Genomic DNA, 13,772 nt, shown 5'->3' with positions numbered 1-13,772 from the left:
CTTGTCGGCTGGTTTAATGATTATGGATTTGTTGTGCTGTAGTGATGAAAGTGCCTGCCTTTCTGTTTGGGTAAGGTAAGTGTGCGTAGGGAAAAAACCTAGGCATTGTGTTAGGAGCGGCGGAACGCACTAAATAAAAATGATAATAAAGTGCGTTTGCTGCTCGGGGTCCGCCGTGCAGTAGGTGTTACAACCACTGCTGAGTGATGGCAGGAGCAATATGGTGGTATAATGCGCACGGGTTCAACTTCACCCGTAGTGCGCAGAGCGGGCTCTGTTCACACACATAGATGCCGCAACACAAAAACACAAGGAACAATGAACCTGTTAGTGTCACAGAGTTCAGCTAAATTGCACACACGGTATCTGGTCACAGGAGCAGGCCCTAAGACAGAGGAGCTGCGTCCTTCTAGACCTACCGTGTGTGCGGCGTCGCTACTGCGGGCGCCAAGGGGGGCTGCAACTGCAGCGCGGCGTAGGACACTGCCGCTCGACGACAAGGCTGGGAGGCAAGCGCGATGTCGAACGCTAGCGTAGCGGTGCGGTGAGCACAGTGGCTTAAGGCTTGCCACTGACTGGCGCTGACTACTAAACTAATTCCCTATTACCATGCATAATATCAGAGGAAAGGGGTTTCAAATGAGTCAGTCACCAGAGTCATACATCCGTTACCATCCACACATAGCAGTATAGTCTATACTAACGCATGGCGGAACGGCCATATGCGCTTTTTATAGCCGTGCGGGACCTTCCAGATCTCCAAGATGGACCAATGAGATCTGAAACAGGACCTGGGCACATGACTCCCGATCTCCAATGGGAGATCGTCTCGTGAGCATGCTCAGTAGGAGCACAGAGGGACTTAAGGTACTGTCACACTATCGCTAGCAATATCGCTATAACTTGTGACGTTATAGCGATATTGCTAGCGACATCGCTGTGTCTGATACTTACCTACGACCGGCTCTCCCACTGGTTATCGCTGATCGCGCGAGAACGTCCTGGACTGTTTCTCGTCGTCAGCTTCCTGTGGAGAGACGAGCGACGAGCGTGGAGCCGGGCGGGAGGACACAGGATCGCCTAGTGTGACAGGTAAGTAGCGAGCACTTAGCGATGTACCAGCGATCCTGACTGCGTCATATCGCTGGTCAGGATCGCTGGTACATCGCTAAGTGTGACAGTACCTTTAGCCTCTGGAGCGGTCTGCTGCAAAGTAATCTCCTCTGTAGTAGAAAGACAGCAGGAGACCGCAGAATGTGAGGCTCTAGATTCCTGCAGAGCAGATGCAGAAACCTGATGCCTAACATTACCCCCCCTCCTAGGGCCCCCTCCTCTCTGAGCCTTCCAATCCACCACCCTGTGCCCATCAGAGGCATAGGCCTCAGACTCGTCCGAAGGCAAGTCTGATGTCCCAGTAGGTGACACGGAAAACCGGGACACGTGGAAGGTATCAGAGGCGGCAAGATCGCCAGGTTTAAGAAGGGACACTTGGGAGACAACGGGCGCGGCAAAACCGCCCGGAGCATAAGTTGAAATGGAACGCTGCGGTGTGTCGGCGGATGTCTCCACTCTCCATTTAAGGAGGCTTACCCGAGCACACGAGGCGCAAGCCTGAATATATTTCTTAATGTCCCGAGCCCTGTGCGGCCACCAATACGACCCCGCCAGGAGTTTTGTGGTCTGCATGTAGCCACAGTGACCACCCGTCCTGGACGCGTGTGCCCACGTGAGGACCTTCGGCCGAAGGTGGGGAGGGACAAAGGTCTTGCCCGGCGGCACAGAGTTTGGCCATTGCGGGACACTGTTGTCCTGAGAAACAGTACGTTGACAATGGTAACCGCAAATGGAGTTTTGCGCCGGACGCACCTCGAGAACGGCGCGAGACACCTCCATGGGCTCTGGGAGTGGAATCTCTGGCTCGGGTGGTTCCAGAGGTTCAAAGAGGTTGGGAGCCGGAGTAACCCTCCGTCTGGATTGAGCACACTCCAGCCCCCGCTCCGAAAAACGGAGATCAATACGGGTGGCAATGGCATTCAGCTCCTCCAGATTTGCAGGAACCTCTCTGGTAGAAAGAGCATCCTTAACATGCTCAGCTAATCCTCTCCAAAACACAGGGATGAGGGCTTTATCAGACCACTCTAGCTCAGAAGCCAGTATCCAAAAACGAACGGCATACTGACTAACCGAGAGGGATCCCTGAGTCAAAGCCAGTAGCTGTAGACAGGTGTCGTGCGTGACCCGTGGTCCCAAGAAGATCTGCTTAATAGCTGTTAAAAACTGAGCAGCGGTCCGAACCTCTGGGTCACTACGCTCCCAAAGTGGCGTAGCCCACTCCAACGCCTTGCCCGACAGAAGGGAAACAATGAACCCCACCTGTTAGGAGTGGCGGAAGGCACTAAATAAAAATATAAATGAAGTGCCTTCGCCACTCGGGGTCCACTGTGCGGTAGGTGGAGAAACCGCAGCTAAGTGACGACAGAGTAATCTGGCGGTAATGTGCACAGGGTTAGATGACACCCAGGTGCACTAAGGAATCTCTGTTAAACGCACAGAGCAGATAAAGAAAATATAACAACGCTGAGCCTGTTAAGAACACAGGGACTCAGCGGTGCACGAGTGGTATATGGTCACCGGAGTAGTTAAAAGACGGCACTCACTCCGCCAGGACCTACCGTAAACTCTCATGAAAAATAAGCGCTGCAACTGCAGACACAAACAAAAGCTGCTACAGCAGTGCGGCGTGAGACTGGCTGCAAGGTAACACCGCAGTAAGACAAGCGCGATGTTAGACGCTAGCAGGCGATAATGGAGCAATGGCGCTAATACTGGCTATAGCTCATTCCCTCACACAGACGTAATAACCAAGGAAGGGGGTTTCAAATGAGTCATTCACCAGTCCAAGCATCCATCAACATACACACTGCAGCAAGTAGGACTATACTAGCGCATGGTGGAACTGCCATGCGCACTTTTTATAGCGAACGGGACCTTCCGGAAGCCTCCAGAACCCTGAGCAGAACCAATGGAATCAGGTGCAGGACCTGAGCACCTGACTCCTGAACTCCAATGGGAGATCGTCCCACGAGCATGCTCAGAGGATGGGATGAAGGACTTAGCCTCCGGAGAGAGTTGCTGCAAAGCAATCTCCTCTGCAGTCTCCTCTGCAGTGGACAGAGAGCAGGAGACTGCAGAATGTAAGGGTCTAGATTCCTGCATAGACAGGGCAGAAATCTGACTCCTAACATTACCCCCCCTCCTAGGGCCCCCCCTCCCTGAACCTTCCGATCCACCAGCCTGTGCCTGACAGTGGCACAGGTCTCAGACTCGTCCAAGGATGAGCCTGATGTCCTGGTAGGTGAAACGGAAAACCGAGACACACGGACGGCATCAGTGGAGGCCAGGTCGCCAGGTTTCAGAAGGGACACCCGGGAGATAATGGGAGCGGGAGTTTCAGGCGAACGCCACCGTGTATCGATGGCCGTCGCCACACTCAGTCTGGGAAGACTTTCCCGCGCACATAAAGTGCATGCCAGAATAAATGTTTTCATGTCCCGAGCCCTGTGCGGCCACCAATACGATCCGGCTAGAGACTTCGTGGTCTGCATATAGCCACGATGGCCGACCGCATTGGACGCGTGTGCCCACGCGAGGATCTTAGGCCGCAAGTGAGGAGGAACAAAAGTCTCGCCGACTGACTCACAGTCAGACCATTGCGGGGCGCTGTCTTCCTGGGGAGCAGCGTGTAGATGGTGACAACGGCAAATGGACACTTGAGCCGGCCCTATCTCAAAAATGGCGCGAGACACCTCCATCGGCTCTGGAGGAAGAACCTCTGGCTCGGGCGGCTCCAGAGGCTCAAAAAAGTTGGGAGCCGGAGTACCTCTCCTCTTGGAGTGAGCACGCTCCATACCGCGCTCCGAAAAACGGAGGTCAATATGGGTGGAGACGGAAAATAACTCCTCCAGAGAGGTAGGGATCTCTCTAGTAGAGAGAGCATCCTTAACGTGCTCTGCTAAACCTCGCCAAAAAACGGGTATGAGGGCCCTATCAGACCACTCCAGCTCGGACGCCAGTGTCCGAAAACGGACGGCGTATTGGCTAACCGAGAGGGGTCCCTGAGACAAGGCAAGCAGCTGCAGAGAGGTGTCGTGTGTGACCCGTGGACCGAGGAAGACTTGCTTGATGGCTGCTAGCAAGTGAGCAGCAGTCCGAATCTCGGGGTCACCACGCTCCCATAAAGGCGTAGCCCATTCCAACGCCTTGCCCGACAGTAGGGAAATAATAAAGGCCACCTTGGCCCGTTCTGTAGGGAATTGTGCAGCCAGCAGCTCCAGGTGGATTGAGCACTGGCTGATGAAACCCCTGCAGGAGGCGCCATCCCCAGAGTATTTATCGGGCAACGGGAGGCGGGTAACTGTCGGCGCAAGGGAGGACATGGGCATACGCCCTACCGCATCTGTGAGTGCCTGTACAGCAGCATCAGTGGCTTGCGCAGCTGCGAGAGCCCTCTCAAGAGTGGCCAAGCAACCCTCGAGCTGCCGCACACACTGCATGAGTTGCTGCTGTTCTGCCATCTCTAGCCAGACCCTGGTGCTAGTATAATGTTAGGAGTGGCGGAAGGCACTAAATAAAAATATAAATGAAGTGCCTTCGCCACTCGGGGTCCACCGTGCGGTAGGTGGAGAAACCGCAGCTAAGTGACGACAGAGCAATCTGGCGGTAATGTGTACAGGGTTAGATGACACCCAGGTGCACTAAGGAATCTCTGTTAAACGCACAGAGCAGATAAAGAAAATATAACAACGCTGAGCCTGTTAAGAACACAGGGACTCAGCAGTGCACGAGCGGTATATGGTCACCGGAGTAGTTAAAAGACGGCACTCACTCCACCAGGACCTACCATAAACTCTCGTGAAAAATAGGCGCTGCAACTGCAGACACAAACAACAGCTGCTACAGCAGTGCGGCATGAGACTGGCCGCAAGGTAACACCGCAGTAATGCAAGCGCGATGTTAGATGCTAGCAGGCAATAATGGAGCAATGGCGCTAATACTGGCTATAGCTCATTCCCTCACACAGACGTAATAACCAAGGAAGGGGGCTTCAAATGAGTCATTCACCAGTCCAAGCATCCATCAACATACACACTGCAGCAAGTAGGACTATACTAGCGCATGGCGGAACAGCCATGCGCACTTTTTATAGCGAACGGGACCTTCCGGAAGCCTCCAGAACCCTGAGCAGAACCAATGGAATCAGGTGCAGGACCTGAGCACCTGACTCCTGAACTCCAATGGGAGATCGTCCCACGAGCATGCTCAGAGGATGGGATGAAGGACTTAGCCTCCGGAGAGAGTTGCTGCAAAGCATTCTCCTCTGCAGTGGACAGAGAGCAGGAGACTGCAGAATGTAAGGGTCTAGATTCCTGCATAGTCAGGGCAGAAATCTGACTCCTAACACCACCTTAGCCCGTTCCGTAGGCAATCGCGCAGCCAGTAGCTCCAGCTGGATAGAGCACTGGCTGACGAAATCTCTACAGAGGGCGCCATCGCCACAAAATTTATCAGGCAACGGGATGCGGGTAACTGTCGGCATGTGGGAGGACGTGGATATACGGGAAACCGCCTCGGTGATCGCCTGTACAGCAGCCTCCAAAGACTTCGCCGCTGCGATGACACTCTCAAGAGTAGCCAACTGGCCCTCTAGCTGGCGAATGCACCGAAGGAGTTGCTGCTGATCTGCCATCACTAGCCAGACCCTGGCGCTAGTATAATGTTAGGAGCGGCGGAATGCACTAAATAAAAATGATAAAGTGCGTTCGCCGCTCGGGGTCCACCGTGCAGTAGGTGTTACAACCGCTGCTGAGTGATGGCAGGAGCAATATGGCGGTATAATGCGCACGGGTTCAACTTCACCCGTAGTGCGCAGAGCGGGCTCTGTTCACACACATAGATGCCACAACACAAAAACACAAAGAACACTGAACCTGTTAGTGTCACAGAGTTCAGTTAAATTGCACACACGGTATCTGGTCACAGGAGCAGGCCCTAAGACAGAGGAGCTGCGTCCTTCTAGACCTACCGTGTGTGCGGCGTCGCTACTACAGGCTCCAAGGGGGGCTGCAATGCAGCGCAGCATAGGACACTGCCGCTCGACGACAAGGCTGGAAGACAAGCGCTATGTCGGATGCTAGCGTAGCGGTGCGGTGAGCACAGTGGCTTAAGGCTTGCCACTGACTGGCGCTGACTACTAAACGAATTCCCTATCACCATCCATAATATCAGAGGGAAGGGGTTTCAAATGAGTCAGTCACCAGAGTCATACATCCGTTACCATTCACACATAGCAGTATAGTCTATACTAGCGCATGGCGGAACGGCCATGCGTGCTTTTTATAGCCGTGCGGGACCTTCCAGATCTCCGAGATGGACCAATGAGATCTGGAAAAGGACCTGGGCACATGACTCCCGATCTCCAATGGGAGATTGTCTCGTAAGCATGCCCAGTAGGAGCACAGAGGGACTTAGTCTCTTTAGCAGTCTGCTGCAAAGTAATCTCCTCTGTAGTAGAAAGACAGCAGGAGACCGCAGAATGTGAGGCTCTAGATTCCTGCAGAGCAGATGCAGAAACCTGACGCCTAACACGTTGTTGGTGAGATAAATCTTTAACCTCACGGTCGACAAAAGAGATGAAAGTTTTGGTAGCATGAAAGGTTTGTGGCGGACTAAAGGTACTGGGGTTAGGTACCCCAGTGAGGTGATAGAGATTTCCGCAACAGAGACATCCCCGGTGGGAGACACTCTGATATCGGAGGTCTCAGCTAACGTCCCAAAGTGATTCTTAAGTCTCACCGCGGGGTAGAAACGCTGTAAGTCCATCTCCAGCTGGAAAGCATCCCAGTTGGGCATTGGACAGAATGATAGTCTCTTCTGAAGTAATGTCAGCTCCACTGGAGAAAGCGTATGACTCGAAATGTTGATCATCAGGTTGGATATCTTACCTGGGAACGGGTTGTCATTTTTTCTCCTCCTTAATCTTCTTGTCGGTCGGTGCATTGGAAGCCTCCCCTGGGGACCTTGGGTGAAAAACGCGACCTGTTGGAACCTGTGGAATAATCGCTCTCCATACTGAAGGATCAGAATCTGCGTTGGTTTGATTGGCAGCACCATGTGTTCGATCCAGTAGAATCGCTCCATCTGTAGATTCTGTTATTAATGAAACACAAAATGAGCTATAGTGGAAAAAGACAGCAGGATGGCACTCACCGTTCACTTGAAATGATTCACTTTATTTCATATTGACAAAGCATAGGCATCGGCACGGGAGAGATGTAAAAAGACGGGCCGTCTTTTTACATCTCTCCCGTGCCGATGCCTATGCTTTGTCAATATGAAATAAAGTGAATCATTTCAAGTGAACGGTGAGTGCCATCCTGCTGTCTTTATCCACTATGACATTTCATGTTTTTTCTTCATATGGATAGAGCACCCGTTCAATAAGGGTTATAGGTGTCACACTGACAGCGGTTATAAGCAGCTTTGAGGGTATTTCTTCCTAGGGACAGTGCCGGATGCTTCTTTTTTTCCTGGGATTGATATTTACAAAATTAGCTATATCTGGTTGTATACTATCAGTAAACTCCTTGACTATGGAGGAAGTAATCATGGTGTCTGTCAGGTCAAAGCTGAACCAGACAGAGTAAAACTTATTTTCTTGCTGCCAAAAACTTTAGTTTCCCACTAAAACGGGAAATACACTGACGGACTTACAAAGTATAAATTCTCCAATGATCATGCAAATAAAGAAACACAAAATGAGCTATATCTGGTTGTATACTATCAGTAAGCTCCTTGACTATGGAGGAGGTAATCATGGTGTCTGTCAGGTCAAAACTGAACCAGACAGAGTAAAACTTATTTTCTTGCTGCCAAAAACTTTAGTTTCTCACTAAAACGGGAAATACACTGACGGACTTACAAAGTAAGTCCGTCAGATTCTGTTATTGGCATTGTCGTCGTTATCGCGTTGAAATTTAAGACGTTTTCTTTCTTGTAAAAAATTTTTATGATCGGCCAGGACCTTATCCATCTTTTCCTTAAGGTTGGACCTCTCAGCGGATGATAGTGTTGAGGTCAGTTGGGTTTCAATCACCTTGATGTTGTCCTTGGTTTCAGTAATGGCTTTCTGCAGAAATTCAATAGTGAGGATAATAATATCAAGTGAATACTTTATGCTTATCACAAAAGTTCTGGTTATCAGAAAATAGAGTTGTGATATTCAGCCAAGGTTATGGAGTGTAAGTCATAGGTAAGAGCTTACGTCTTTCTTTTTCATAGTCCCTTGTTCTCAGCTCCTGTTGGGGAGTTTTCAAAAATTCACTAGAATTGGAGACTTGCGATAGAATGCTGGCATTGGTTGCAGTATCATATGCAAAGGTGTCGGAAGACATTAGGTGGACCGGTGAAGATACCAAGCAATAAAACTTGTAAAGAAGAGATGTTGTGCACCTTGGTCTAGGGGACGAGGTGCTGGTGGAATGGACAAATGAAGTCCTGAAGAGTAAAGAACCGTGATTCACCGCACACTCTTTCAAGTCATTTGCAAAATAGGGTAAGTTTATTAAATGGTGCTAAACAAAATAATTCCATGCATAATTCAACTGAAACACACAACGTTTCGATCCTCCCGGGTCTTAGTCATGTGGTTCCTGAAAGAACAAAAGAAGTACATACAGTCATATGTTAAAGTTTGGGCACCCCTATTAATGTTAACCTTTTTTCTTTAAACAATTTTGGTTTTTGCAACAGCTATTTCAGTTTCATATATCTAATAACTGATGGACTCAGTTATATTTCTGGATTCAAATGAGGTTTATTGTACTAACAGAAAATGTGCAATCTGCATTTAAACAAAATTTGACCGGTGCAAAAGTATGTATGGGCACCCTTATCATTTTCTTGATTTGAACACTCCTATCTACTTTTTACTGACTTCCTGAAGCACTAAATTGGTTTTGTAACCTCATTGAGCTTTGAACTTCATAGCCAGGTGTATCAAATCATGAGAAAAGGTATTTAAGGTGGCGACTTGCAAGTAGTTCTCCTATTTGATTCTCCTATGAAGAGTGGCATCATGGGCTCCTCAAAACAGCTCTCAAATGATCTGAAAACAAAGATTATTCAACATAGCTTTTCAGGGGAAGGATACAAAAAGTTGTATCAGAGATTTAACCTGTCAGTTTCCACTGTGAGGAACATAGTAAGGAAATGGAAGAACACAGGTACAGTTCTTGTTAAGCCCAGAAGTGGCAGGCCAAGAAAAATATCAGAAAGGCAGAGAAGAAGAATAGTGAGAACAGTCAAGGACAATCCATAGACCACCTCCAAAGACCTGCAGCATCATCTTGCTGCAGATGGTGTCACTGTGCATCGGTCAACAATACAGCGCAATTTGCACAAGGAGAAGCTGTATGGGAGAGTGATGCGAAAGAAGCCGTTTCTGCAAGTACGCCACAAACAGAGTCGCCTGAGGTATGCAAAAGCACATTTGGACAAGCCAGTTACATTTTGGAAGAAGGTCCTGTGGACTGATGAAACAAAGATTGAGTTGTTTGGTCATACAAAAAGGCGTTATGCATGGAGGCTAAAAAACACAGCATTCCAAGAAAAACACTTGCTACCCACAGTAAAATTTGGTGGAGGTTCCATCATGCTTTGGGGCTGTGTGGCCAATGCCGGCACCGTGAATCTTGTTAAAGTTGAGGGTCGCATGGATTCAACTCAGTATCAGCAGATTCTTGACAATAATGTGCAAGAATCAGTGACGAAGTTGAAGTTACGCAGGGGATGGATATTTCTTCAAGACAATAATCCAAAACACCGCTCCAAATCTACTCAGGCATTCATGCAGAGGAACAATTACAATGCTCTGGAATGGCCATCCCAGTCCCCAGACCTGAATATCATTGAACATCTGTGGGATGATTTGAAGCGGGCTGTCCATGCTTGGCGACCATCAAACTTAACTGAAATGGAATTGTTTTGTAAACAGGAATGGTCACAAATACCTTCATCCAGAATCCAGGAACTCATTAATAGCTACAGGAAGCAACTAGAGGCTGTTATTTTTGCAAAAGGAGGATCTACAAAATATTAATGTCACTTTTATGTTGAGGTGCCCATACTTTTGCACCGGTCAAATTTTGTTTAAATGCAGATTGCACATTTTCTGTTAGTACAGTAAACCTCATTTGAATCCAGAAATATAACTGAGTCCATCAGTTATTAGATATATGAAACTGAAATAGCTGTTGCAAAAACCAAAATTGTTATAAAGAAAAAAGGTTAACATTAATAGGGGTGCCCAAACTTTAACATATGACTGTATAAGACACATAATAAAATGTAATTATGCAAAAATATATATTAAGAACAAATAGCAAAATTCATTGTTATAACATAATGGTTTACCTTAGTTCCAGAGATAAAGGGAGTATATTGCTCGATTAGGGGAAGGTATCCCCTTTATTTGTAATCCCTCTTTACTGGAATGAATAATGAAGTGATTAGGGGTGAAAGGAGTGAAGACAGATCATAGTAGAGGTATGTATAGAAAGGTACCTTATAAATATGTAAAATGGCAGATATAAGTGGCCGACTGGGAATGCTCTAATTCAGTGATGTTGGAGAGGGAATTTATGAGGGAAAGGCATTGGTCTGTGATACAAAGGAGTTGTGATGGTTGAATAATAAAGACTTGCCTTGTTAGGTCAATCTTATTTTTGAAGTGTATGGCAAAGTCCTCAGCAGAGGTGAAGGAGGTCGGAGGGGGCAGTGGTGGGTGGAGGAGAGAGTTAAAAATGTTGAATAACTGTTTGGAGTTTTAGGCTAGGGAAGTTACGAGGGTTATGAAGTAGGCTTGTTTAGCAGAGGTGACGGCTGATTTGAATGAAAGTGTTGCTTGTTTGAATGTGGTGATGTCATCTTGGTAGAAAGGAGAAGACCCACTCCTCCACTATGTCTGTTGCCAGGGCAAGGGGTTGAGATGAAGTGTAGGCTACAGTAACACAGCACAGCAGGGGAGGTCGTGTCGGAAGGTGTAAGCCATGTTTCGGTGAGGCCCAGGAAAGAAAGATTGCGAGAGGTAAAGAGGTCATGAATCACATAGAGCTTATTGCAGACAGAGCAGGCATTCCAAAGTGCTTCAGTGAGAGGGAGAAGGGGGTGGGCGTCAAGGTCACAGTTTTTACATAGGCGATATTGCGGTTGGGAAAGATAAGAGGGGAAATTAATGGGAAGTAATAGCTGTGGGTGTCCAGAATTGGGAGATATGTCACCAGCAGTGAGGAAAAGTATAGAGAGGGAGAGCAGGTGGGAGAAAGAGGGTGGCCGACTTGTTTTGTGTTTTAGTAGGATAGATCTAAGGGTGAGGAGCAGGTCTGCCGATAAGGTCAGGTGGGCCAGTAAGAGAGATGGTAGATCAAAAATGGTCCGCAAAAAAACAAACAAACATGTAAACAGACCAATAGAATATAATGACTATGTGTGTTGTATCTGTGAAAAACGGAAGTCTGAACTGAGGACTTTTTAACAGTATTCAGTGTTTTCCTTGGCAGACTATGAAATACTGGACAGATGGTCAAAGGCTGCCTTTCAAAGTTATCAATGGAAACAGCAGGTTCACTAATAATTCACATACTTGCAAAGGCTCATGAGGACAGGAGTTGGAAAGTATTATGGCATAATGTATTTTCCACACAAAAATTTATAGCAATTTTAAAAGTGGACGTTGAAAGGTAAAGCAGTTGGAGACCATGTAAAATAACCCATTTAAGGGACACACATAAATGCAGCAATAACATTCACTAATTGTAAGTAAAAAACATAAGTATTTACTTGTCACAATTTTTTAGCCAAGTTATTTATAATTTTATTTTATTGCTAGAAGATTATTATCCCAGATGTCCAGGATTTTTCATTACGGCTTTTATGAAAGCATCTGTGGCTGGCGCTCATAAGTTATGCTTATTTTTTATTCCTGAATGTCGGAAAGTATGTACTGTTATTAGAGCACTGTATGTAATATCTTTTAGCAGTCCATATTTTTAACTTATCAGTAATTCTGAATTCAGTATGATTTCATTTTCAAAATTTCAAAGCCATCAATTTTTTTTATTTTTCTAATGATATACACTACCGTTCAAAAGTTTGGGGTCACCCAGACAATTGCGCTTTCCATGAAAACTCATACTTTTATTAATCAAATGAGTTGCCAAATGAATTTTATATCTAGCCCAGACATTGACAAGGTTCGAAAAAAAAGATTTTTATTTGAAATAATCATTTTCTCCTTCAAACTTTGCTTTCGTCAAAGAATGCTCCTTTTGCAGCAATTACAGCATTGCAGACCTTTGGCATTCTAGCAGTTAATTTGCTGAGGTAATCTGGAGAAATTTCACCCCATGCTTCCAGAAGCCCCTCCCACAAGTTGGTTTGGCTTGATGGGCACTTTTTGTGTACCATAAGGTCAAGCTGCTCCCACAACAGCTCAATGAGGATGAGATCTGGTGACTGCGCTGGCCACTCCATTACAGATAGAATACCAGCTGCCTGCTTCTTCCCTAAATAGTTCTTGCATAATTTGGAGGTGTGCTTTGGGTCATTGTCCTGTTGTAGGATTTACTTGGCTCCAATCAAGCGGCGCTGTCCACAGGGTATGGCATGGCGTTGCAAAATGGAGTGTGTTATGAATGGGTCACCGAGGAGGAGAGCAAGACCAAGCTAAGCCACAGAAAACCAGAGAGGTTGGTAACTAAGCGGATTGCAGACCCCTGATCCTATCCACACAGCTAGCAGTAGCTGTGGAGCGTACCTACGATGATCCTAGACGCCTCGACACAGCCGGAGAGCTAAATAAGCCTAAAGCAAGAAAGTGGAAATCTAAACTGCCCCAGAGCAGACCCCAAAGGAATAGATAGCCCCCAAACATATATTGTCAGTGAGACAAGATGAAAACACAAACGCAGGTAGGAAAATTGAGCAAACGATGGGGCCCACACTAACTAGACAGGAAAGGAAAGACACTGCCTGCAATCACGCAAAAAACCCTGCAAAAAATGTCCAACACGTCTGATAGAAAAATACTGAAGTCGCATGACTTCGCCCACTATATCAGCACTCAGGTATATTCTGAAAGCAGAGCAAAAAGAGGCCAATCTAATAAGGGACAAAAACAAACTGGCCCAAGCAGTAACATATGGATGGAGATTCAGCACAGCCCCACCCGGAGCTGGCTGACCACACAAAACTGAAATAGACAAAACCAGATCAAATGTGAACAATAGCAAAAGAACACTTAGCTGAGCATGCAGGGACTGAGCTGGAAACTAAGACCTCAGGAAAAAATCACCAGCAGGGATAGAGGGAGTCGGCTGTCTTAAATCCAATCAGAAACTCCAGATCTCCAATCGTCCTCCTCATTATTAGATGGCAAGCCTCTGTTAATCAGATCAGCTCCATTACCTCCAGTAACCACCAGAGGGAGCCCAGAAAGAGAACTCGTGACCCCTCTGTCAATATAACCATCTCCACTACCTTCACTAGTAACCAGAGGTAGGCCAGAAAGCGAATTCACAACAGTACCCCCCCTTGAGGAGGGGTCACCGAACCCTCATCCATGCCACCAGGCTGATCAGGATGGGCCCGGTGAAAAGCACAAACCAATCTATCGGCATGAATGTCAGAAGCAGAGACCCAAGAATTATCCTCCTGGC

This window comes from Dendrobates tinctorius, unplaced genomic scaffold (genome assembly GCF_039654945.1).
Source record: "Dendrobates tinctorius isolate UK_male_01 unplaced genomic scaffold, ASM3965494v1 ptg000171l, whole genome shotgun sequence".
Lineage (NCBI taxonomy): Eukaryota > Metazoa > Chordata > Amphibia > Anura > Dendrobatidae > Dendrobates > Dendrobates tinctorius.
Note: the sequence above shows the minus strand (reverse complement) of the source record.